The sequence below is a fragment of the Mus caroli genome, unplaced genomic scaffold (genome assembly GCF_978045245.1).
Source record: "Mus caroli unplaced genomic scaffold, Mus_caroli_1 scaffold_1, whole genome shotgun sequence".
NCBI classification, from domain to species: Eukaryota; Metazoa; Chordata; class Mammalia; order Rodentia; family Muridae; genus Mus; species Mus caroli.
Genome location: NW_028227256.1, coordinates 34196526 through 34223989, shown reverse-complemented (window position 1 = coordinate 34223989; position 27464 = coordinate 34196526). Strand labels below are relative to the sequence as shown.

At 47.7% G+C, this 27464-nt stretch overlaps 1 protein-coding gene across 10 annotated transcripts in view; it reads right to left on the bottom strand.

Annotated features, from left to right (window-relative positions):
* The window catches only part of Inpp4a (inositol polyphosphate-4-phosphatase type I A), a 109836-nt gene extending 83481 nt beyond the window's left edge, over positions 1–26355 (bottom strand). For all 10 annotated transcript variants that reach the window (XM_029475146.2, XM_021170851.3, XM_029475213.2 and 7 more), the window contains exon 1: positions 26139–26355. The gene's annotated coding sequence lies outside the window, so the exon portion shown is untranslated. The remainder of the gene's footprint in view (positions 1–26138) is intronic.
* Between the last annotated feature and the right edge of the window lie 1109 nt (positions 26356–27464).

Here is a 27464-nt window from a genome sequence, read left to right as displayed (position 1 = left end):
GAGTTGCCGTGGTCATGGTGTCTCTTCACAGCAACAGAAACCCTAAGACAGCTGGAAATCAGATACAAACATACAAGGACAGCAGTCACCCACCAGGCAAACTGATTGAAGCTTTACTGTTCTGGAGACCCAGTGGACTGGAGATGGACTGTGCCTGGCAGAAGCTACTGCCAGGAAAGAAGAATCAAAGGAGAGAAAAGAGCTAGCTGGTCACTTCAGCTACATTATTCTTTACGCACAGGGTGCCTACCAATGCCTGGGACTGTGACAGGGTAGAGACCCAAAGGAGAGCAAAACTCAGGCCTGCCTAAAGTGTCTAGCATGGAATGCAGAGCCATGTTAGTAAAACTCTACATCAGGAAACAAGCCCAATCTAAGTACTACTGTCTTCAGAGGCCTGGAAGGAAGCAGGTTAGGGACTGAGAATTTCTGGGAGACACAGCAGTCTTGAGCATTCCCAGGTGGTAAGATGTAGACCCATCAAGAGAAAGTGTCTAAGAAGTCCACTCCATTTCCAATCAGTGGGGCCCTTACCATCCAGTCACAGTGCTTGTAACCAACAGCTTCCCTGACTCTACCTCATGCAGAGAGGGAGACAGGAGAGGTGGGCTCTTCCCAGACCTAAAATGAGGACAGCCTGCTCCAAGGAGCTTCCAGGCTCAGCCCTGAGAAAAAACTAGCCTCCTGATGACAACTCAAATATGTGGCTGTGCTTCAGCTTCCCTGGAAGAGCCAGGTATTGGTTTAACATATATGCTGAGCCTTCATCCTAATACTACCTGGTCCAAAATAGCAAACTCACAATTCTAGGACTACTGAATCTCTCCTCCCAAAGTTTCTACAGTATGCTTCCTTGGGATCTTTTAAAGTTCAGTTTTCACAATCATTTGTGTGTTTTTGCTTGGTATGCTTGCGCTTGCACGCGCGCTCGCATGTGTGTGTGTATACATGTGTGCACACACAGACCATGCTGCATGTGTAGGGATCAAAGCACAACTTGAGGCGGTCAGTTCTCTCTTTCCACCATGGGGCTCCAGGCTCAGAAGCTGGTGCCCAGGCAGGCGGCAGAGGCACCCCCACTGCTGCTCACTTTTTTCATTTGTGGCTTTTTTGGTTTTTTTTATTTGTTTTGTTTTGGTTTTGTTTTTGTTGGTGTGTATGTTCTTCATTACCTTACACACTAAATTCACTTTAAATATTAAATATTTAAGATTTATTTTTTTTCCAGTCTGATTCATTTTACTCAGGAGAAAAATAAAGACAAACTCTTGCTACAAAAACTTGTTAGAAAAAAAAATCCATACAGAGTTGATTTAGAGGCAGCCAGCCCATCTGAGTTATCCATAGGAGAATTAAACATCTGTGGACTTCCTCCCTAAAGAAATGGGAAGACACAATACTGGGGAGGGATTAAAACGAAATCATTATAACTACCCACAGTTATTTAGAATTAGGGGCAGGCCCACGGCTGCCTGCCCTCCCCTTTTGTAAGAGTGCTAGCCTCTCCTCCATGGTCCAGGTGAGAATCAAGGGGCTTCTCCCTGCCCACCCTGTCCACCCTGCCCACCCTGCCCCACATACCCTGCCTACAAGGTCCACTAGGACCATTTTTCATCTGTTGATGCCTAAAGTAGAAAAGCAACACTCACTTGTAAAAGTGCAACATGATGCTAGACTTCACCCATAATTAACTTTTGCCTGGCCCACAATTCTGTCTACTCACCGCTTACAGTCCCTCTGCTAACCTCCTCTGACATCCTGAGCAGGGTCCCTTAGGCACTTGAGGTGTAGCACAAGGTGTTTAAAGGGCTCTCAACTCATAAACCTAGGGTTAACAGCCTGCTGAGGTCATCCCCATAGGGTAAGCTGTGTGCCCAGGACGATCTTGTAGCCCATCCCTCCCAGCACCACACCTTAGATCACTCCCTGAAGGCCCTCTAAGGGGTCAGAGGCTGTCTCCACCCACTGCTGCTGGGGATGGTTGGCTGGCTCTTAGACTATTCTGTCGAATGCTCCACAGCCAATTTAAACACCTTCCCTCCAGGAAGGAAGGAACGCCCTGTGCTCTTTGCAACAGAGTGCTCTGTTCAGCCATAAGGACAGACCTCTAAAGTTCTATGTAAATCCTCATCTCCCTAAGGTGACATTATCACCACTGGCCCTCAGGACTGAACACAAACCTGAACTACAAAAGGACCCTGGAACAAACTTTTTAAAAATTATTACATTTTGTATCACCAATGCCCAGGAAAGATTTGATGCATAAGCAAAATGACTTAAATGTGACCCCAGCTACTCAGAAGACTGAAGCAGAAGAAAGGTAACTTCAAGGCCAACCTAGGCCACTTAGTGACACTGTCTCAAAACAGAACACAGAGGCTGAAGAGAGGATTCAGTGCTGAGAACACGAGCTGTTCTTCTGGGGAACCAGGGTTTGGCTCCCAGCGCCCACACAGCGGCCCTCCACCATCAGTAACTCCAGTTATAAGAAACCCACATTCTTCTGGCCTCCACTGCTATCAGGCATGCATTTGGTATGTAGATGTACACGCAGGAAAACATCCATATACTTAAAATAAATCTTTAAAACCTGATAATAAAACAAAAAGTCAAAACAGGAGGGGGAGAGAAAGTTAAATGGTAGAACACATGCCTAGTATGCTCAAGTCTCTTGACTCAGTCTCAAGTATCATTAGAATTTCTTGAATCATTTACAATGTTGTCAACTTGAGGAAACTTCAACTAGCCAACTGTCTCCAGGAGATTTAGCCTGTGGGTGTGTCTAGGGGACATTTTCTTGGTTGTTAACTGATGAAGGAAGGCACAGTTACTGTGGGTACCTTGCCTAGGTAAGTAGGCCTGGACTACTTAAAGGTAGCTGAAGATGAACCTGGAAGCCAAACAAGAAGCCATACCCCTCCATAGTTTGTTCTCCAAGCTCCTGGCATGGCTTTCCTGAAGACACACTGTGGCCTCTAAGATAAAAGCCACAGTCCTCACCAGGTTGCTGTGGTAACTGTGTTTATCACAGCAACAGAAAGTAAACTATAACCAAGAGTGGTTCTAAAGAGCTTAACTATAAACAACGAAAACCAATTCTCCTGCACCTTACTTAGACTGGTGCTATTGGCAGCAGAGAGGCCAGGCCTCGAGACATCCGGGTGATGTCAGTCTGGCTGAAATGGCTTAGGAGTTTCAAGAATACCCATGTACACAAACAGACAGAAGCAAAATTCGAGTTTGGGCCGTGTTTGTCACTTAGCAAGCTGACCTGGAAGGCCTGGCACTGAGCCTGCTGATGGGCTTGGAGTGAAGAAGGGTCATGCAGTGCCAGCTGGAACCCAACTCACCAAGGGTACTTCAAACTGGTACAAAGCAGGTCTCCTGGGTGTTTCCATGAAACAGCCCAGTAAAAAACAGACACTAGGCTTCCGAGTCTAACAACCTAGAGGACACGCTTTCATGTCAGGATTCTGCTTTAAAATAGATTAATTTAGTTAAAATATAAAAATTTTTAAAAGCCCCATCAGTGGCCCTCAGCACCTGGAGGGCTGGGAGCTGCTGCCGGGATACTGCAGATTCCAGAGCCATCTCCGCAAGCACCTGCAACTGCACCCATCTCTGACACATTTCCACACTGCTGTGGCTAACAGACCAGAGACCCTCAACAAGGGGAAACCCTGCACCTAAGAACCAGCTGTGACCCTGGCTAACTCTGGAGACTTGGGCAAGGCCCTCACCCTCCTAGGCCTCGGTTCCCTCTTCTGAAATGGGAGTAGCTCTGTGTGCTTCTCAGCACTTCCCTCTTTCTACAGATGGTCCATCTGAACACCCATCATTCAAACACCCACCACAAACCACCATGAAGCCAAACTGAGGCTGCAGGAGGTACCTGGCATCTCCCTCAAGAAGCCACCATTGTTTCTAGAGGAAAAGCTCCACACAGGAGAGGATACTCCATGGTGGATTGGTTTTGCCTCAGGCAGTGCACAGCTACAAGAAGTTCTGTATCTCTCTCTCCTAGCAGTTATATTGGAACGCTAAGCCAGGGCTAGACCTAGGGACAGTGGAGATTTCTGCCCATAGGGTCAGGTCTACATGGGATGCTCACTCTACTGACGCAACCATGACCTCATGGGGACTGCTAGGGCATGCTGGGAGGAAGGCCAGCTGTGTGCCTTGAACCCTCCTCCTCTGTCCCTGAGGGCTCATGCTCATACTTCCATGGTCTCCAGGAGTTACAGAAACAGGACCACAAAAATGGAAACACAAGAGAGCTGGAAAAGGGACCCTGTTGAACTCTCACCTTCCTTATAGGGCACTAAACAAGGGACGAGGCCAGGCAGTCCTTTGACACAGTCCCAACAGCAACGCCATAGCTACAGGGCCTCTCCAGAGCCTTTAAAGGTCATCCATGCCCATTTCTTCTTAAGTCAGTTCACACCCTGGCCTGGATGCCCTGGCAGCCAGCCTGGCATAGAATAGAAGCCCGGGGCTAGTCCTGTACCTTATGGCGTTGTCTGTGACATTAGTCTTGTCAGGGCTTCATGAACAGCGCTGGAGTTGAGGGGGGTTAAGGCAAATCCACCTGGGAGGTCAACAATATCCTTAAGGTCCTCAGCACTTAAGGGATATTAAAGAAAGGGGCTGAGGCTCGCCAACCACTAGATTCGCATTTCAAATCAGCTCAGACCACTTAGCAAATAAACATCCAGATTCTGTGCCCAGTTCCTGACCAGTTTTCCTTAAACAGCAGCCAGGGAGAAGCCAGAACCTCTGTTTAATAGCGACTTGCATCCATCCACCAGGGTTTTCAATTTCACCATGTCAGGAATGCCCCACATGAGCAGGTACCATAAAAACCATAGGTGTAACTTAAAACAAACACCACACTCCCATCTACTACATATTTTAATTCTGTATTTTCATAGGATTGATCTTGCCAAATTTAAATAAAAGGTTTTTTTAAACATATACATTTTCAACCCTTCTCTTTCCTGACATGGAATGAAGGGACATAATTAAGCAATATTTCTCAAAGAATTTGGGTAAAGATGTCATTCATGATGGTCATTTAAAGTGGAACCATAGACAGACACACACACACATACACACAAAAATACAAATACACAGTGCCTCTAACATCTGCAGTAAACGTTTATTTTAGTGTAACTTTGAATGGAAAACTTGGTCCAAACCGTTCTTATTTTGGAAACTACAGGTCAGCAAGGCTATAGCAAATAGAAGCATGGGAGTGGACACATAATTCTTAGAGCACAGCCCTGAACCACACTGGCCAGAGGAAGCACCAAGGGAGTGTCACACTCTGCCCACCACACCCTCCTTGGGTCTGCCCCTTTGGTGTCAGGCCACAAAGAGAAAAGAAAAGGACTCACTATGCCTTCCTGGGTAGGGCCCAGGTGCACATGGCCCTATCTCCTACTAGAGGGGAAGAGAAGGAGAGGTCACTCTGAGGTACAGCCTGTGCCCTCTGCCTCCTTAGGCTCAGAATTAGAGGAGCATCCAGTAAGGAATGTGGAGGATAGAGTTGCTTCTGTGTCCTTCAGTAGCCACCAGACCCAGCTCCCTCTACCTAGGCCAGAACCCAATTCCTTGAGGACCAAAACCACACACTGGGTAGCAATTTATTTACAACTGAAAATTTCTATCCTGGAGAGAGGATACTAACACTCAAGAAGCTAGAAGTTAAAAGGCTCACACAGCTCACCCCCACAGCTGAATAAGAACTAGCCATTTGCCAGGGGAAGGGGACTCCCCAGCCTATCCCAGAGATACCTGGACACTGTGTCAGCAGGAGCTGATGCAGAGGCCATGGAGGGATGTTCTTTACTGGCTTGCTTCCCCTGGCTTGCTCAGCCTGCTCTCTTATAGAACAAGACTACCAGCCCAGAGATGGTCCCACCCACAAGAGGACCTCCAACCTTGATCACTAATTGAGAAAATGCCTTGCAGCTGGACCTTGTGGAGGCATTTCCCCAACTGAAGCTCCTTTCTCTGTGATAACTCCAGCCTGTGTCAAGTTAACACAAAACCAGCCAGTACACATGCTCTCATAAGTAGCTCCAGCGAGCACCCTGCTTCACTGTGTTAGACTTGGAAAGAACCATCTCTCTAGTCTGTGGTCAGTACATTATCTGGAGTGAACAGGCAGTAATGTCTCCTCAAGAAGAGCCACACAATACGCTGGGGGTGGGAGGATGGATAAAGACCTCCTGGAAGCCTCAATCCTATATGCTATGGTCAGTCTAATGCTGATCAGCCAGACACAGTATATCCTTACAGCCTGTCTCCTTTATACATCTAGGACAAACATGAACCGAAGTCCACCTGGTCTAGAGAGTGAGCTCTGAGACAACTGGGGCAATGTAGAGACCCTGTCTCCAAAAAAAAGGAGGACAAGAAGGCCTTGAAGCTACTACAAAATCACCTTTGTCACCAAGAAGCAGGCTCTGCAGGGTCACCTCACCTGCTGCACTTCAGTGCCAGGCTAGGCTGCACCATTCCCTCAGAGCAGCTGCACTGGATCCTTCTTCTGCTCACAAGCTGTTGGTGGCAAACAGGGTCACTGGCCTGTTAAGAGGGACCTGAAAACAGATGCTTGGACACCAGGCCTTGTGCAACTCCTGTTCCGCATCCGTGCCATGGCAGCTGAGCACCTCAACCAAGACTGCTGGGCAGCTGGGGTGGGGAGCAGACCTTTTTTAAAAAATGTTTGTTTATTGTTTGTTTTGGTTTGTTTTTTTTGAGACAGGGTTTCTCTGTGTAGCCCTGGCTGTCTTGGAACTCACTCTGTAGACCAGGCTGGCCTCTAGCTCAGCACTCCACCTGGCTCTGCCTCCTGAGTACTGGGATTAAAGGCATGTGCTACCACTGTCTTTTTAAAACCTTGCTTGCTATTAGGTATCTTTCATTTTATTTTAGGTATATGTGTATGTAAGCGCACTACAGGTATGAACGTGCACTTACATTCATGGTGCCCACAGGGACCCGAAAAGGGAACAGGATCATTTGGAACTGAAGTTACAGGGGATTGTGAGCCACACTGTGGGTGCTGGGAACTGAACCCAAGTCCCTCTCAAGAGAAACAAATGTTCTTAACTGCTGAGCTATTTCTCCAGCCGCTGCCATTTTTTGAGTCAGGTCTTACTATGCAGCCGTGCCTGGCCTGGAACTCACTCTGTAGACTAGTCTTTAACTCACAGAGATCCAACTGCCTCTAAATTCCAAGTGCTAGGGTTAAAGCATAGTTGGTGATCTTTATACCATTTATACTGGGCTTCAGGATAGGTTACAGCTAGAAAGACCTAAAGAAGCTGGGAGCAAGCCATGCGAGCCTCTGACGGGAAAGAAAGGAGGCTGAGAGCCAGCAAGGGCCAACCGCATGAGGCTGGAAGAGGAGCATCAAGTTGGAAGTGGAACAGAGAATGTTCTGTGGGGATAGAGGACAGGTCAGACATGTCAGGAGGTTGAGAAGAAAGAAGGAAATCCGAGTTTAGGACCAGTGGGTAAAGGTGCTTGCCACCAAGACTGGACCCCACATGCTAGAAGAGAGCTGACCCCACAAGTCATCATCTGACCTCTACTTGTATGCTATGGCAGGAGTACACACACACACACACACACACACACACGTACACAGCAAGAGCATACCCACTCCTGCACAAAATAAATGCTTAAAAAGAGCAAATAATAATTTGACAAACTACAGGTTCAGGGTCAAATCCCAGCAACTGGTTGTAAAATAAAGTTTTAGTGCACGCTGTTCACACACCACAGTGGAAGAACTGTGACAACCCAGGTGGTCCACAAAGCCTGAAAGATTATTTGGCCCTTTACAGAAAAGTGAACCACCCCATTGCTAATGTACAGACCTTCTGGCTGTGTGTGTGTACACTCAAGTGCGCAGGTGCACGCGCATATGTATATGAGTGTATGTGTGCGCGAGTGCACACGTGCATGTGCATGTGTACGTGAACTCAGACACCATCCACTAGAGCTTAAAGAGGGAACATGGTTATGCTGACATCTTAGCTGCCTACTGAGTGGATTCTGAACTTCTGGCCTCCATCCAGGACAGTGAGAAAGAACATTACTGGTGTTTTAAGTCACATTTGCTGTGGAGGCCACCCCAGGAAATGAATTCAGGGAACCCGACAGGAAGTGGCTATGAAGCAACCAATACACTCCTTGGCACATGGTAGACACTCAAGAAATCCCACCTAGTAAAGAGTGCCCTGCCACACTCTCTAGACCAAGTAAGTCTCTCTCCAAAGAAGCCTTGTGCTGGGTAGCAAGCTCTGTGCTCTGCAAACAAAAGCTCCTTCATGTGGCTTGTCTAGCCTGATCCTGTCTTTAAAGTGTCCCAAGGCTGCCTAAGGACTCAACTCATTCCATAGGACATGGTTTTACCACAGTCATGTGTCTTCATGCCTGCTATGATTAATTCTAACAGTTCATAGATGAACTGTGCTATGATCTCATGGAGCAGACCCTCCTTCTCAGGATGCTATGCCACATCTCCTTCAGCCGCACCCACCCTCCAGGTAAGGGCACCTGCTGGAGCGAGTGGCAGGCTGACAAGCAGAAGATAGCACTGACTAGCATTTGACCCTCAGATTGCCTCGCAGTAACTTTTCATGTGAAGAGCTCCCTCCTCCACAGCCCTCTGCTGACTTCTTTAGCCTTTGCTCTGGGCACTCCAACTCTCCTCTCCCCTCTTGAGAAGTGAGTCCATGTGTTGTAACCCACTGCATGCAAGAATTCCACTTCCTACACTGTTGTCAAGTCGCCCCACCCTGCAGACTGCAGCCTCAGCTTCCTCTGGGTTTTCAAGGATGAGGAGGTCTTGTGATCCTGACAGCCTTTCTGCTGCCTGCTCTGATCTCGGCATTAAGACTGTCCCAGGGATCCTGCCACCCAGCTCCAACCTTCTTCCTCAGCCTGCAATGTGACTAATGTTTGAGGGTCATGTCTCTCACAGAGCCACAAAAGCCCTACCACATCAAGCCCAGGGTGGAGCCTCAAACCTCAAGAGAAAAAAATTGTCCCCTTCTTGAAAGCCACCATCTGACCTGGCATCTCTGTACCCTTTCTCTGGCTGGTCAAGGCTGGGTTTCCTCAGTGCAGACCTTGTACTCAAAGCTAGCTGATACTCCAAGGGCAGGAAGCTGACAGTGGGTACACAGAGTAAGGCGTGGCTGGGAGCAAGGGACACCTTAATATTCTTCATGTCCCCACAACCAGCACTACACAGGGCAGATCCCAAAGGGCCAATTTCTAAAGAGTGTCAAGCTTCTACTTGCCCACATGGCTCCAGTCTCCCCTAAGCCTCACACAGGGGGCTCAGAAGCACTCTCATAGGTGCCTATAAGCTCCCTGCAGATGGTTATCTGTTCTGCTCTCTGGTGTATGTCTGGGATTGCAAGAGTGGCTTCCCATGTACCCCAAGAACTACCAGCTAAACAAATGAGTAACAGGCAGGTAAGTGTGTGTCCAAGACTGCCTCCAGCTCCGTCCTGAGGTCCTCACAGAGACCTCTGCTCCCGTGACAGTGCTCTGACTACTCTCCATATCCACCTGTCATGAACTGCCGCGCTCTCATAGGGCAGGGACTGAGTGTGGCAGCCTCATGCTGCTCTGCTGTGGACTGATGATACCCTTGTCCTCAGACACAGTTTATACTTGCTGAAGCCCACAGAGCCACCAGGAGTGCACAGTCAATACCAGCCCAGCCAGACAACACTGCTGTAGAAGCCGGGCCATTCTGCTCCTGGCTGTCAAAAGAGGTCCTTCTTTACATACTTGACATGGCTCCACTGGGGACAGGCAGAACAAAGCCCCTCAGAGCTACTGTTCCTAAAGCCAGGGCCAAAGACATCACTAACAAAGTTCATTCAGGACACAGGGTTATTTTTAAAGGTCTTTGTAGCAACTAAAAGACACTGTTTTGGAAATGTGTAACTAGTATTGATAAGTAACAACTATTAGCTGTCCTCTGTAATACACAAAAAGTCACAGATCATTTCACAGATGAAATAAACACAGAGGTGCTAATCCAAGCCCATACTTTCCTCGCAGCCAGAGTGATACTCAATCCTACAGAGCTCTGGCCCCAGAGGAGAGACAGAGGGTTCATGCCAGCCTCTAACTGCTAACATATTGATGGCAAGTACAGGATGGAAAGAGCCTAGCACACACCCAAAGAGAAGACTGCAAACCTCCTTATGCTTCAATGATATACAGTAATGAGGAGAGTAGAGTGCACACAAGTATGAAGTATGATACTATGGTGTGAAAAAATGGTCAGTGTATACATAAGCATGTCTCATACAGAGTTTCACAGATCACATGGCACTTGTGTCTGCAGGGAAGGGATCTTGTGGCTGCAGATGGGATGAGGCGAGGGACAGACTTGGCCATATGTAGTGCTATATATTATAATGTGCCTATGTGCATATGCGTGTGTGCATGTATGTGTGTGTGTGCTCATGAGCACACACATGAGTGTACAGACAAATAAATGGAAGGTGTGTGTGTATGGGTACACACATGCATGAAAATGCACCTGCCTGTAGTACGGAGGCCACATGTCAATCTTGGTTATCAGTCCTCAGAGGCCATGCACCTTGTGTTTGAAGCAGGAGCTCAGTAAAGGTTGGACAGGCTGGCCAGCAAGCCCAGCAATGTGCCTGCCCATCCCTCTTCAGAGCAAGCCCTAGGTGTTAACACTATCCTAGAACCCACATACCAGGGGTTCTCTTCTTCCTCGTGGTCAGCAGTGTTTCACATGTGGCTTGGAGGGGGAAGGGCTGTACTGGCTTAGAGCAGGGTCCCCTTCTATCACTTCACAAACACAGATTCACCTTCACCTTTGTACAGCCCTGGATGCCTTGTAGTGTGCTTCAGCTGCCACACTGCATGGCGAGACACAGCCGCTCAGGACCAGTGTGCCTTCAGTTTGAGAGGTAACCCTGGGAGGGACAAAGAACCCAATCTTGGGAGAGCACAGATACAATCTGAGCAAGGATCTCCTCAAACCACAAGAATGAATATGAAATTGCTTGCTTGCTTGCTTTTGACAGTGTTACTATGTAGCCCTGGCTGGCCTGGAATTTGCTATGTAGACCAGGATATATATATATACACAAGTTTACAGAGATCTGCCTCCAGAGTGCTGGGATCAAAAGCACGAGCCACACAGCTAAGGTGTGATCAGTAGAGCCTCAAACTTTGTATACCAGTTAGTAAGCCTTAAACCCCGTGGGACAGCCCTTGTGAACACCTGAGGTGATGTCATCTCTATTGTTGTTGTTTGTTCTTTGACTTGGTAGTCTCAGCAGAGGAGGCACTTAGCACTATCCAGAACTCTCTAGCTGACTGCTCAAGCAGGCTTCCCCAGTCAATTTCTGCTAGGATTTGGAGCTCTTGGTCAGATGATGTTTTGCTATTATCAATCTACTGCACATACATATACTTATGTGCGCACATGTGCACCACACACACACACTTGCTATTTATTATTTTACACTGGCTGCTATAAACTTAATAAACTCACTCATTCAAAACTGAAAGTATGGTTATCACAGATCACCTTCTGACCCAAAGGTTCAGGAAAGCCCTGAGGCCTCAGGCAGCTGGGTGACAGGGCTCATGTGACAAGGACAGAAAAGGCCTCTGCTGAGAACAGGCTTCTGTGACACTGATAGTCTGGTTTTAGCCTGAGAACTTACTAAGACAAGAGCTGGGCCACAAGTTTTGGTTCCAACTTCCTCTCCTTAAGGAGAAGGAGCCATCTAGATAAACCTCTGGGAAGAGGCTGTCTTCTAGGAGGGCAAGGCTTTTCTTGCTGCTTAATTCAGCGACAGTGGCCTTGTTCATTCAATACTCAACAAGCATTGACTATACACTTATGGCAGGCACTGCAAGACACTGTAATAACACAAGCACTGAGCTGTTTATTTATTATCTTTGCCCTGAAGGTCACTGAAGCCTTTTTCTATCCTAGATCCACAATGCTCATGAAGTGTCTCCAGAGCACTGGTAATCTTCATGCCTGTGAATACCAGTGTGGGACACCTGTCCTCGGTGGTCTTGCCAGCCCTGAAGGGGTTACTGTGCAAGAATCACACAGCAGAAGGAGCAGGTCAAAGGATTCCCAAGCCGGACGCTGGAGTTAGCCACTCACCACATTATCTGCTGGCTGTTCAGGCAAGAGTACTTCACTTTAGGCTGCTTCTCACTTAGCTACCACATCCCCCCAGCTCCTCTACCCCCTCCACCTAATAGTAGGTCACTAAACCCCATTAGGAGGAACTGTGCCACACACCCTCTCCACTGGGGTGAGAAAGAGTAGACGAAGGCTGGGCCAGACATCCAGCGTGCTGACTTTGCCTGTGGCTGGAACTCCTGACCTCAGGGCAAGTGCCTGACTAGGTTAATCCTGTCAGTTGGACTCCTTGCCTGGTATAATCTAGATCTGTAACGTCCAGCCTGCCCCCAAGGGAGCATGGCTCCCAAAGGCCAATGCTCTGCCTAAGCACGCTATGATTTTGACCTAGGACCCCATGGATGATCAAATCATACCTATGGCAAGCATAGCAGAAGTCACTACAAATCAACAGCTCTGATATCAAGGCCTGTGCTAGCTGCCATCTTAAACTGAGATGCTTTCCAAAGGCCTGCTGAGTGTGTCTCTGCCGAGCACTGAGTGTGTCTCTGCCAAGCAGCACTGAGTATGTCTCTGCCAAGCAGCACTGAGTGTGTCTTTGCCAAGCAGCACTGAGCGTGTCATTGCAAAGCAGCACTGAGTGTGTCTCTGCAGAGCACTGAGTGTGTCTCTACTGAGCCCTGAGTGTGTCTTTGCCAAGCAGCACTAAGTGTGTCTCTGCAGAGCACTGAGTGTGTCTCTACTGAGCACTGAGTGTGTCTCCGCCCAGCACTTAGTGTGTCTCTGCTGAGCCCTGAGTGTGTCTCTACTGAGCACTGAGTGTGTCTCTACTGAGCACTGAGTAAGTCTCTGCCCAGCACTGAGTGTGTAGCTGAGCACTGAGTGTGTCTCTGATGAGCACTAAGTCTCTGCCCAGCACTGAGTGTGTAGCTGAGCACTGAGTGTGTCTCTGATGAGCACTATGTCTGACAACTAGTGACCACACCAGGAACTTTCAAGGACCTTAGCCTCTGCGCTTCTCTGCATGGCAGCAGTAGTTTTCTCACCTAAGAGCAAGTGCCAGAGGAAACATGGGCATCCGATCCACCTCCCTCCTGGGTTGGGCCTCACTTTCTGCATACAGGATGCATGCTTAGCTGTCCCAACATCCCGTGCTTCCTCTAAACAAAACCACAGATCATCCCACCTATTGAAGCCAGATGCCGACCTGGGACACCAGGCAAACATGGAAATGAGCTCCGAGAGACACAGAGCAGCACATCCATGGGGTGGAGGAGGATCCATCAAGTCTGACAGGAAGGACCTCAAGCAGAGTGCTTTGTTCTTGTTTTAAGGGTAACAGTTCTACTGGGAAAGAATGGTCTATAATAGTCAGGATGATTAGCTTGGGCATCTCGAGCATCAAAGACTGGGAGGCTAGAGAGGCTGTATCCACCCATTCACAGGGCAGAAAACGCTACAGAGTATCCACCCATTCACTGTGGGGCAGCAGCACCCTCCCACCCCAGGGCAGAAAAGACTACAGAGCTATTCCACCACTCTGGCCTGGTGTAAAAGTAAAGTTCAAAGGAGAGCCTAAAGGATAAGAAAAACAGTTACTACAGATTCGCTAATTTTCATTATTAGTTCTGAAATCACTCAGAAAGCTCAGTAACTTCTGAGCGTGGTGGACAGTGTCTTTCTTAGTAACAAGTCTGAAACTTGTAGCGGCCCAGAGACAGAGCTATCTATTTCCGTGCAGCCAGGAATGGGCAGACCTTCGGTTCCTATCAAGAGGTACAGAAGGGTGCTACTAATAATAATACATATTGGGCCTCTTTCCCTAGCCTGGTGTTGGACATTCTTTCCCTGCAGCATGACTCCAGGCATGCTACACAGGCATGGCACATGTTCTACCACTGACCTCGCCCAAACCACCCCCTACGGACAAGCCCTCGCCTCCTCCTGAGGACAGCAGGGCAAAGCTCTGACTGCCTACTCCTGACATTCAGTACAGGAAACACAAATAAATGGTACTCTGACCAAGTCTCTCTTCTGAGTCTTTCTGTTGGAGACAACCACGCCAAGTCCCAGTGGCCTCTCCATTCTCCTTATGTATCCATTGCACAAAGTAGCAGCACCCTGACTGCTTGGTGACTGGTCCATGCTTCCACAGAGAAGTCTTTATCATCTTCAAATCTCCCCCAGGGCCGCAAGAACATGTCCCTAAGACCGGTAAGCACAAGAGTCACTTTGTTGCAGTTACTTTACAAAAGTTTCACCCTCATATAATCCACAGCTGACAACTCTTTAAAAAGCTACCACCCCTATTTCTGGCCTGCCTAACTAGGAAGAACAAAAAGCTTCTATACCAAATTCTTGTTTGCTACTCCAAACACAGCTTGACTCACACATTTAGCGCAAGCAAATCGAGGTTCAGAGATGCAAACAGGCCCTAGACCTCCATCATCATAGTAAACCCTATTTGAAATAAGTCTTATGGCTTAGAGCTCTCTTTGTTATCAAAGGGCCTGACTCTGTCCTGGCTGTTATAAGGACAGATTTGCGCAACACACAGTGTGGCCTAGCACCCTGACAGAATCAGAATATCCCAGTGCAAAGGCCAGTGTTACACAGGCCTCTGAGAGACTGAGGTTAACTTCACACCCTAGATACCCGCACCTGTCAAGTCACTTCACCTGTCGGGCACTGCTGGTTCAGAGAGCTTTCCTCTTTAAGCCAAGATATCCTCTGACTCCTCTCTTTGACCAAAAAATTAATGCCTAGCTTAGTATTTGACTAATTTAAAAAGTGATTAAATCATTAATTCAGCTCAAAACAAAGATCTTCCTCCTCCCAGAGAAGTTCTTTAAAACATCATAACTTCCGTAACAATGATCTCAGAACACAGCTCAGGTGATGGCTAGGTGGACACTGACTAGACTATTAGCACTTCAAGTAAAAGCCCCTGGACCTGTGCACACAGCAGCTTTCAGGAGAGAGATCCATGACTAATGTTTTCAGCAAAGTCAACACCCCTGAGTGTGTCCTGAGCTCCTTGAGGGCTCTTCTCCTAGAAGGGACAGCACCCACCCAGTAACTTTCCATTTGAAGTCTTTGCCTGCTTTTAATCGCTTGTGCTGTAACTGAGAGCTTTAACTCTCCTCCTTTTGCACTGAATCAGGAATGGCTCACTGGAAAGAAGCTAGGTCACCAAAGTACCAGTGACAATCCTCACAGACATTGCAAACCACCGTGAGACTCATAGGCAACCACAAACCACTGAAGTGCACAACACAATCTTCATCTTTAATGAAAAGAACAGATCAAAAGCATTCAAATCCTGACTCCAGAACATACCCTAAAGTTAGAGTAATCAAAACAGTATGGTACCTGCATAAAAACATAAACGAGCAGAACAGAACCGAGACGCAACACACACATGTGCAGCCAACAGGCTTCCTACTAAGGCAGCAAGATCATAACTGGGGAGTCTGAGTGTCTCCAACATCAGAGCTGGGAGACTGAACACCCACGTGCAGAGAGCGAATCAAACTACTCATTGCCTAACACTAAAAAGTTACTACAAGGAACAACAAAATTCTTCAGGACATAAGTATGGGCAACTTTTTTATGTGTCAAAAGCTGAAAATGACCAAAGGGATTTCATCAAACTCCCTCATTTCAGCAGAGAGAAGAAAGTGATGGGCAGCTGACAAAAAGACCACTGGAAGCTCCCAGTAAACAGGAATCGATGTCCAGAGGGCTCCAATAAACCAACAACAAATGATCCAATTCAAAGATGGGCAGCCAGGGGTTGACCCAATGGCTCAGTAAGTGAGGGAGCTGTCATGCAAGCAATGAGGTCCTGAGTTCAGATCCCCTGCAACCACATAAAAGCCAGGTACAGCAACCCAACCTATAATCTCAGTGCTGGGAGGCAGAGGCAGGAGGATCCCTGGGGACTGCTGGACAGCCAGGCTAGCCAAACTGGCAAGATCCAGTGTTAAAATAGGTGTGGAGCCCAGGAAGGCATCTGACTTTGACCTCTGGGTTATACACACATGCATACGCACGCATGTGCATACACACACGCTCACATAAACAGATATTTCTCAAAAGAGGACGTACAGATGATTACCAAGCATGTGAGAAAATGTTCAACATCACTAATCAGGAAAATGCAAATCAAAACCACAATGAAGTGTCATCTCACCCCAATTAGTTATCAAAAAGACAGAAAGTGAGACTTGAGTTCCAGTGTGCAGAGGGCTGAGGAGAGATGATCAGCTGAGCCCGGGGGGTTCAAGACTGAACAAGACACACACACACACACACACACACACGGGGGGGGGGGGATTATTCAACTATAAAAAAAGGAAAGTCCTGTCATTCACAAGAGGACCCTGGATGAAGAAGTGTCAGGCATAGGAACGTCAATATTGTACACTCATGTGTATGTGGAATAGTGTACATTCTTATGGTACACACTTATGTATATGTGGAAACCTAAAGGTGACATCAAAGAAGCAGACAATGTGGATCTGGGGCAACAGTTCAGAGGTTAAGAGCACTGTCTGTTTACACAGGACTCAGGCTCCATTCCCAGCAGCCACCTGGCAACTCACACCATCTGTAACTCCAAATCCAGGGATACACCTCCTCTTGGGCCACCACAGGCTCTGCATGAACATGTTGCAGACATGTAAGTAGGCAACACTCACACATGTGAAATAAGATAAACCTATTTTAAATGTCTTTAAAGTAGACAACTAGAGCCCAGGATGAATTTGTGTAGATGGTGAACGTGTGGGTTCCGTTGCCCAGAATGACAGCTTCTGATGCTGTACAGCACAACATGTCTGCAACAATTAACTGACATGTCAAACTAGCTAATAGAGAAGACTTTGAATGTTCTGACACCACAGTGACGGACATGACAATTAGCCTCATCAGCTCATCATGAATGTGTTTGGAATGTTCTGTACCCCGTGGTGTCAATTAGAAAGGGAAGTAACCTAGGCCAAAATAGGGGACAGGTCACAGCGAGGTGAGCGGAGAACTCAGATAATGGTGTCTGTTCCCTAGGAAGGGAACAGACCTCGGTCAGAGGTCAAGCACACATAAATTATGAGGGGAATGCAGGCTGGGGTGGAGCAGTCGCTATCTGTCCATTGGTTTGATCTGCAGTGCAGCCCTGAGTAGTGTCGAACTATCAGAAAGAGCCTCTGTAGGACGGGTGCAGGGACGAGGAGAAGGAGCGGGACAGTCCATGACCCATGCACATCACCCCTTTCTACCACTCCCTCTTGCTACTCCTGGTATGGAAGATTGAACTTCTCTAGAAAGTGATGACAGAGAAAGTGAAAGGAGAAGAGGCCAGGGAAGCAGAGCAGGAAAGCAGCACTTCCCCAAATGGGCACTATGAACGGGTGTGGTGTGTGTGTGTGTGTGAGAGAGAGAGAGTGAAAGAGAGAGAGAGCGCCCACTGTCAAGTGGGTCAGGAACACGCAACAAACACTTCACCCACACAACCCTCAGCAACCACACCCATTTGGTCATCTCAGAGGACTCAGAGGGAGGTGAGGACAAAGGGAAAGGGAAGCACCCCACATGGGCAAGGCAGGAGGAGGGTCAGGCTCAGGCACCAAGGTAGGTAAGTTGAGGACGAAACCCAGAAAGCACAAACCTGTTCCTGTCTGTGGGCATGGTCTTGGTAGGGTGCTGCTCCAAGAGCAGCCCACATACCCACCTCCCTTATTTCCAAAAACCAAGGTACCTTGACATTTCTTAGCATGCAGCCTCATCTAATTAAGCTCTGCCCTGTTATTATCACCCAGTCATGTGATGGGACTATTTCCTCTGACATTTGTATGTAGAACACAAAGCAGGATGTGGAAATGTGAAAATGCTGGACTCTTCAAGGCACTCAGTGTCAGACTCTTACAGCCTTCAACTGAGTTCCAGAAAAGCAGCAGGCTCAGCAACCACTGAACTGAAAGCTGGTGGACCCGAGCTCCTCCCCTTCCTCCTCCTATCACCCACAGTTTGCTCCCTGGCCCCTCCCCACCTCCCACAGAGATCTGCCTGCCTCTGCCTCCACTATAACTAGCCCTTGGAGCCCGTTTTAAAACAGGGCACTGGAGAGAAAACACTGTAAAGGTGAGCCTCCACATGTGTGCCATGGCATGTGTGCCCACAGACTCATACACTAAGTAGATTTCCAGAAAACTTTAGCTGAACATACAAGCTCACATCCACTGACTGCTGCCTCTCTGAGTGGCAGGCTAAGACCTAGAGCCATCACAAGGGCCTGGCCTAAGTGGCCAACATCCACAGACCACAGCACAAAGCAAAACTAAAAGCTGCAAAGCTCCCTCCAGCTGCTGCCTTTCAGCAGCCCTGCTGCCCCACCCTCTTGACTCTGCTTGACACCAAGTCATTCACCCAGGCTTTCATGTTAGTTGCAGGCCTTATCACCAAGAAAGGCCCATGTATGCACACAGAGTCTGCTCCTTCTCATAGCTAGTCTCCCCTGCACACACCTCGAAGGGTTGACAACTTTACCAAACCCAGCAAGAGACACATTACTACAATACTTAAAATACAGCAAATAACTAAATGTTTTATTTTTAAAAATGCTTACCCTTCCTGTAGGAAACACACTTGAATATTGCTACTTTATTTCCAAAAAGTTTCAAGAACTGCTATCAGCCTCCATTTCAACATGGCCACCCTTTGAGACACACTGTGGCCCTTTCCAGGCTCTCTGGCCACCTCTTTCTAGCATCAGTGCAAAGGGCCTAGAGTGTAATGTGAGTCTGCTCTTCCCATTGCTTTGGTGACCTTCGATGAGACATTAAGTTGGGAAGTCAAGAAAACTAGACATCCCTCAGCTCCCTAACTCCAGGGAAAGTGTGCCAAGTTGGGACTCTCTGAGCACGGTGTGGTGGCTATTACTTCACCCAGACATGAGCAGGATCTGTGCTGGTGAAACAGGGACACACAACCGTCACACCAAGCGAGACCAGAGTGCTAATGACCATCACTGAAAGTCATCATCACTTGGGCTGTCTCCAGGCCAGTTCCCCAAATCCCTCTCCAGCCCCTGCTAGCCAGCCACACTGCTGACTCATTTTTTGAGAACAAGAAGTACCAGAGCTCAATAGATCTTACATATGAGAGCACACTCAGAAATGCCCTCAACAATGGCCAACTGAGGGAGCCAGCCTGAGACACGCCCAGTGGACTCCATGCTTGTTGGGCCAAAGACAGAACCTGGGGCTAGGATGTAGTCCACACTTTAGTGCCAGGTCTACAGGGAAGATACAGGCCACACATACTCAGAGAACATGGCAGGATGCAGGCACGAGGTGGGGAAAAAGCAAATTGGGTGGGTAAGTGGGGCATGGAGCAGTGGGGATTAGGAAGGGCAAATCTCCTGTAGTCCTTAACCACCTGTCTGTTCACATCATGGCTGACACCCATGTGACTCTCCCTTTAGGAAAGCCAATCCCATGTCCATCTGGGGTAGGCTTGGTTAACAGAAGGAAGCAGCTTTCACACATGCCTCGCAGTGTGGCCCTCTGGGGAACAGACAGAAGAGGATTTCTGGGTCCCAACCCTGGTTTCTGAGTTAGGACCTGGGTGAGGCTGACACACTGCATTTCCAATGAGTTCTCAGGTGTTGCTGATGTTGCTGGTCTGGGGATAAACCTGGTCTAAGCCAATCAGCACACAGCACTCATGCTACTCATCTAGGAAAAGCACAAGACCCTGTGCCCCTGAGAGCAGAGAGGATTGGCATGCACACCTGAGTGCCTGGTTTATTTGTTTCTTTCCCTGTGCCTGACGGACAGAAGCATCACACCACCGAGTCCTACAGACCCAGGCAACTGTCCTGCAATCATAAAGCAACAGTAGCAATGATGGCAGAAGACAGGAGAGAAGAATCTAGGTCCCTGACAAGACTGCAAAGCTGCTGACACAGGAATACTGCCGTGTTTACTTGGCAGCTGAAAGCATCCCAGCCAGATACCCTCTAATCCAGGGCACCCCCCCTTTCCCACAAGGATACATCTTCAGAGATGTCCACTTGCCTAAACATACTCCTTCAGATGTCCAGAATTTACATGCCTACCTCATCAGTCTTAAAAACCTGAGTCAGTGAATTAGAAAACAAATCATTTAAAAGGCAAGCAACCCAAAAGAGCAGCATACCCTATAGTTAATTAACCAAGCAGACAGCTCTGCAACAGCGAGCCCAGCTGCACGGGGCTGTGGCCAGGGGTGCAGAGCTGCAAGTGCACGGGGGATCTCAGAGACCTCGGCACCCTACCTAATGAGGTACAGCAAGACGGGTGTTATGGGAAACAGGTCAGGAGGACTCCAGGTGTGTGAAGCAGGGAAGGAAGGTCCCAGGAAGGGGACTGGAAGGGGCAAACACTTCCTCCACCAGTGTCCTCACCCCTCCTTCAAGAGATCAGAGGACACTTCTGTCTTCTTGACTCTACCCCAGAAAACAGATATCTCATTCTTATTAGGAGAGGGCATGAGCCTCTTTGAGCCCCACACGTATGACTTAGCTTCTTACTTCTGAGCCTTCACTGGGGACCCTCACTGAACAACCCCATAGTAAAAGACTGAATGCAGGTCAGGGGTTTTGGACAAACACCATCAGCCCAGTTGTGCAGATAAATGGGCAGATAAATGGAGGCCTCTGGACGTTCAGCCAAGAGCTTATGAAGTTCTAAGAACAAATCTTACAATCCTTGGATGGAAATAAAGTGGTTTAATAGAAACAGCACCAGAGGTGGACAGACCTGGCTCTGACCCCACCTGGCTTCTGTCAACAGCATCAGGCAGGTGTCTGACCATGCCTCCCCTTAGCTTCCTTTCAAGATCAAAGCTCATCACCTGACAAGACCTCTGTTTCAGAGGATGCTTGGGGACAGACAGCCTAGGTCTGTCATGAATGTGGTCAGGAAAGCCTGGGTTTCTTTTCCTTGGGGTAACAGTTCACACTTAAAGCTGCCAAGAAACCTTCTCTGGTAACATAAGACCAAACTAGGATGAAAAACCACAGACAAAGGTTATGAACAGGTAATTCAGAGAAACAAAAAGGTTTAACATATAAAGGAATTCAAAGATTGTGGCCATTTGGGAGATACAGTAAAGAACAATAAGTTCACTTGGGTCGTTAGACTGGCAGAATTATGATGTCAATGTTGCAGAGTTAAGGGGAAACAGATCACGGAAGGGGTCTGAGCTAGCAAGGCTTCTATGGGGAGTAACTTGGCAAAACCGTTGCTTCGACATTACTCCTTGTCCTACTGATCTACCAGGAGCCTATAGATAGAGAGGTAGGTGCTACAAGAACCTGATCCACAGTTAACAGGCTACTTTTACATACAGCAGAAAAATTAGAAAGGACCTACCTGCCCTCCAAATACAAGACAGTACAATGAGTTACAGCACACTCCTACTTTGGAATATGAAGCCCTACTCTCAAAAAGGACAGGCTCATCACATCAGTACACAAACAACACTCCAGGACACAGCGTGAAACTGAAAAAGCAAATCAGAGGAAATGGTACTCTTGGTAATCAGAGGTAATGGGACTACGCTTAGGTTTATGCGAGCTGCAGTTTAAACTTACCACACTTTAACTTGTTTTAAAGTTAAAGGATGGAACTCAGATTGTCAGGCTCTGAAGCAGGTGCCTCTACCTACTGAGCCATCAGGCCAGCTCTAACAAGAGCACTGGTCCACTGAAAAGGTCTCAAGGCAATGACCCAAAGACTGACCATGTAACTTACAGAACTCAGTGGCAGAGGGCCTCCCCAGCATACCTGAAATCGAGCTTGACCTCCCGCACGACAAATATAAGCATAAAATATAAACATAAATAAATGCGATGACATCACCTTCACTAGCACAACTACAGCTGGCATCCTGGAGTATAGCCACTCTCCATGAAAGGAACAGAGTTCTGGAAACAGCTGGTTCTGAGGCTGGGGCAGGGAAAATACAAACGGTGTCTCAGAGATTTTGTGCCAGGATGAAAAAGAAGTCCTTAGAGTACGATGGGAACACGTTCCAAAGGCCAACTCCAGGACCTCTGAGTAACAAAGAAATAATGACAGCAACAGATAAAGTCTAACAAATGAGGCAACATTTCATGGCCATGGATGTAACTCAAAGTTACAGGTGCGTATTGGCCAAAAGAAAAGGTATCCTTTTTAATACAGGTAGAAGGATACAAGAATTAGAAAATCTTTGTCAACTCTAGCATAATCCACATAAAAGGCACCAATAGGCTCTAGCTGAGGCTGGATATAAGGAGTGACACTGCTCTGCATCCCTGAGAGATGCATATTCATCACCAAGGGGAAAGTGAAACATCTCAGTGACGCCCACATCATCCTCATCAAGGTATCAAAGCTAGCAAGCCTAGCTTCCCGTTTAATGAGGTCGGAGGCAGTATCTTCCAGTTGACAAGGCTGTAACTCTGCTGCTCCTGCAACAAGCACCAACCTGAACCCAAGTATCAGGGACCCAAACAATAGTCTTCAAACATGTCAGTGTCAAACATGTCAATTGAACACAAAGGAACGCTAAAAGAGACTGTACCCATGAAACACCCAAACAATAAACAAGGTGGGGGTTTGCTTTTAGATAAAGAACGCCATTGGAGCAATCTCTAACATCTAAATAAGACCTGTGCATTAAATAACTGCACCGTGTCATGTTCATTTCCTGGGTTTTAAGTACTGTGTGTATAGAATGTTTTGGTTTTTTTCTTTTCTTAATTCAATTATTTTATTTACATTCCAAATGCTGCTCTCGCTTCCTGGTCACCCCTCCCTGAGTCCTTCACCCCATTCCCCCTCCCCTTTGCTTCTGAGAAGGTGCTCCCTCACCCACCCACTCACCCATCCCCAGAATGTTTTATTTTTAAGAAATCCACCTCACAAGCCCATGTTCCACGCCCCCACTGACTAGAAAGAGCAAGGAAGCTACTTTTGCAGAGATATCAATGACTGCAGACTCATAGTTGAAAAAAAAAAAAAAAAAAAAAAAAACAGGACAGAGGCTTCTGTGACAACCTCTACTCCACCCCACCCCACTCCTCAAAAGCAGCAGCCTAAACAGGAAGCCCTCAGAACCCTCAAAAAGTGTGATAAAGACGGTGAAGTTAGCTTCTCACCATTGATGGTTTCTGGCCGGGGTGCGGGAGGGGTGGCACTATTTAAGGGGCAGGCCACTAGGAGTTTGACCATGCTAGAGTGAGTATAGAGACAACACAAATCGGACTTGGGTTTGTTGTTGTTGTTGTTGTTTAAAATTTTTTATTTTTAATTTTCTTGGGGGAGGAGGTCACAAGGGTAGGGGCAGACATGGGGAAATAGCATAATCAGGATGCATGATGTGACATCCCCAAAGAACCAAGGAAAAAATATTGAAAAATAATAAATTTAAATAAAATTTAAAAGGAAGGAAATCTATCTAGAAATATTTAGAGGTACAGGGTACCCAGCATCAAGTTATGATTAAGTTATTAAAAAAAAAATAGCAGGGAAGTTGTGGTATACATCTTTAATCCCAGAACTTGGGAGACAGAGACAGGCAGAGCTCTGAGTTCAAGGCCATCCAGGTTACAGGGTGAGTTCCAGGACAGCCAGGGCTCCACAGAGAAACCCTGTCTCGAAGCCTCATCCCACCCCCTCCCCACCTTAGAGCACAGGCACAGGGAGATGCTAACATTCGGAGAATCTGGACGCAGGGCACCAAAAGTAGTTCCTATCAGTTAAGAGAGCGGGGATCAGTCCAGGGGTTTCTGGGGACTGGTTTGTGAGAGCCTTTTCCTTTTTAAGCACAGAGAGACAAGCATAGTGAAGCAGACCTGCAAGGAATGAATACTGTCTCCCTAACACATGCTCTGCTCAGAGCCTCTGCCCCAGGACCAGTCTCTTGCTCATCAATCAAGTTCTGCAAAAGCAGCAGGAGATAATCCAGCTTTCTCCACTGTTTACAGAGTCAGCCTCCTGACACCATCAAGTAGTTGATGATGCTGAGAACTTCTCTGGAAATGGAGGCTAAGGAGGAGTTTTTCACTAAAAAGCCAAACACTCTTGAGGTCTCGAGAAGCTAAACCATAGGGTGGAGATTGAAGTTACTGGTCCCCAGCGCTCCCTAGTCCCTTCCTTTGGTGCATTCAGGGGCTGGCTCATTCTCATTCTCCTGGGTAGGCAGCTGGAAAGAGCGAATAATTCTTTATCACACACTTTCTACTTCTCCAGGGTCAGGTCATTTATGCAAAGCTTCTGTGTCATTTCCTTAAGGTGATTTTAGCCAACCAATATTGATTTTAACAGCAATACTACAAAGTATCCAGTTTCCAAAACAATGGAAAAAACTATTACAATGTATCTCCTAAGCTGAGTCTGCCTGGGGGCCTAAACAGATTCTGAAAGGAACAGTAGCTAGACCAAGTCAAGTAGCTAAGGAAGGATGACAAATGTTCTCACTGTAGGAACACAGTCCTCTGGTTTCTCTGTATTTACCCAACATCCACTCCGGTAAGCCTAGTCTTTAAGACGACCATCCTAGTGACTTTGACTCTTCTACCTCATGTTGACAAGACACAGGGAACACACCTCCTGGCAATGGTGTTTCCATGTAGTGCTACCCAGGAAACAGCATTGCGATCTCCTGACACCACCACAGGTACAGACCAACACACAGACCTCCTCGAATGAGCACCAGTTCCCTTCAAAGAACTGAATTTTCGAAGAGAAACCTTTTGTCAAAGCAGTCCCCAAACAAGGGCCCTAGTCCAGAACCAAAGAAAAATTCCGTTTTCACCCAACAACCAGGCTAAGTAGGACAACCTATAGCTGTTCACTGCCTGACACTGGCAATTAGATTTCAAAACAAACGCAGTTAATGAGGTTCTGTTTACACCTCTTACTGAAGAGGGTCTTGAGAACCTGAGTTTGCAAGTGACAGAACCTTCAGGATTCACACCCAGATCAACCAGCTGTGTCCCCAGCCCTATGATGTCCCCATTGTCCACACAACCCACCCGGGGAACAGGAGTGAACGAAGCAGAATATCACTGCAACACCCCAACTTCCGTACCACCCCACCCCCATCCCCTTGGCCCAGAGGCCCTAACTGGCAGGTGACAAATCACATTCTACTCTTAGGCAATCTCTCAACACCAAACACATTAAGAGGCAAAGATTTACAACAGTCAATACTTCCTTTTTACCCAGAGAGACATTTTCATGAGCTGTCAAATCCAGGCAGGAGGAACCCACCATTATGTAATGCCAGAGGGCAGGAGAGAAGGGGCAAGAGAAACCAAGGCCCATCAACACTCCTTTCCTTCGCCCACAAAGATATAAATTTGTGTCTGACATTTTGAGTGTTTCCGTGGCCTACACATTCATGACTGGCTTTGCAAAAGACGACCACGGATCCCTGCAAACCTCTCAGGCCTCAATTAGCTTATTAGGAAAGCCAGAGGAATATAAAATACATAAAGCAAGGGTGAGGGAGATCCTGTCCTGGCCGATGCGCGGACAGAAAATGCTCAAAGAGTTGCGAGGACGCAGAGTCCGTGTCTTCCACCAACATGCATGTTTATTTTTACCCGGTGTGTTGACACCCGAGATACCGCGAGGCCTTCAGCGTCGGATGGATGCCTATGGGATCCAGCAGAGATGCAGCCGGCGGGCGCGGTGTATAGCATCGCACGGCTCCCGGAGAAGCTCGCGGCAAGGGGACCGCAAGTCTAGGACCGCGCTCCAAAGACGCGGCCAGCGAACCGCTAGGCTGTACCACTGCCATGACAACCGCGGGCGCCACCGGGCCGAGTTCCCAGTGTCTCCAGCTCCCAGCCGCCCAGCCCACTCCGCTAAGCCCGGCACACCGGACCTGGCACGGCCCAGCTCGGCCCACCTACCTGGCGCGCCCCGGCCCGAACACTTGCTCAGCCCCGGCCTCTGTCCTCCAGGCCGCTCACCCCGGCCTCGGCCCCGCTGGCTGCTGTCCGGTCCTGAAGACCGGCCGGGATTTGTTTCCTGGCCGCCTCACTCCGGTCCGTGGCGTCCACCCCAGACCCGAACCCGCCGTCCCCGCGTAGCCCGAATCCTGCCACCGCCTTCTCTCAGAACACGGCGCACAGCCCCGCCCCGGTTCCGCCCCCTCACCGCGCATGCGCGCCCCACTCCCCGACCGACGCCCTGCCCCCTCCCTCCCTCCCTGGCTCCGCCCCTAGGAGGCTGCACCTCCCATAAAGTCACACCCTCTTATGTGACGTCACCCAGGAGTGGGAGGTTTTCCACCTTCACATGCCTTGACGCTCCTGCCCAGAGAACAAGCGATTCTAGAAAAACTCTGGACGTCGGAAGTGCAGGTGTAGCTGATCCATCACTCAGTGGGCGTGGCCACCAACAAGCTGCAGTCTTTTGAACTTACTTCCTTCCAGACCTAGTCTACCCAAAAGATAATGGACCTTAACACTTCCTCCTCAAAATTCTATTTTTCTATAGGGAAGAAGACCAATCAGGACTTTCGGAGATACATTTTTTTATTTTATTACTTATTTATTTCCACTGAGACAAGGGCTCCCTGCCTCTGATCGTTTTTAACTTTATTGTAACGTTAACATTTCTACCTGAGGAGGGGAAACTTAAATGGACTAAACAAAAACATTTTTCAGGTTTTTTTACACATCATTTGTCTGTTTTTGTTGCTTGTTCTGTTTCATTTTGGGTTTTTTTGGTTTTTTTTGGTTTTTTGTTTGTTTGTTTGTTTTTTTGAACAGGGTAACCCAGGTTGGTCACCCACTCACTAGCTGCCCTTCGAGTTCTTCATGTTCCTGCCACTGCCTCCTAAAGGCTGAGATTACAGGTATGAACCACCACACCCACTTTTATCTTCTAAAGAGTAACTTATTACCAAATGCTTATCTTTTATTTATTCAGATGAATGGGAGAAAATATTGATTGAACCTTAACCCTAAGACCAAAAGCCAAAAAACTCAAACATGCTTGGAAAAATTAAAAATATTGTCCTTATCTCATCTTCTAAAATTCAAGTGACTGGTATACCTGATTTTCTTATGGTAAAATTAATAGAAATCCCCTTTCAATCTCAAAAGCATTCTCCAAAGAGATAATAAATTTCATGGTCAGAGTCTTAATTTTCTTTCTCTCTTCCTGGGGTAAACCATTGGCCAAAAACGACTAGGAGAGAAAAAGGCTTATTTGGCTTACAGGCTACAAGT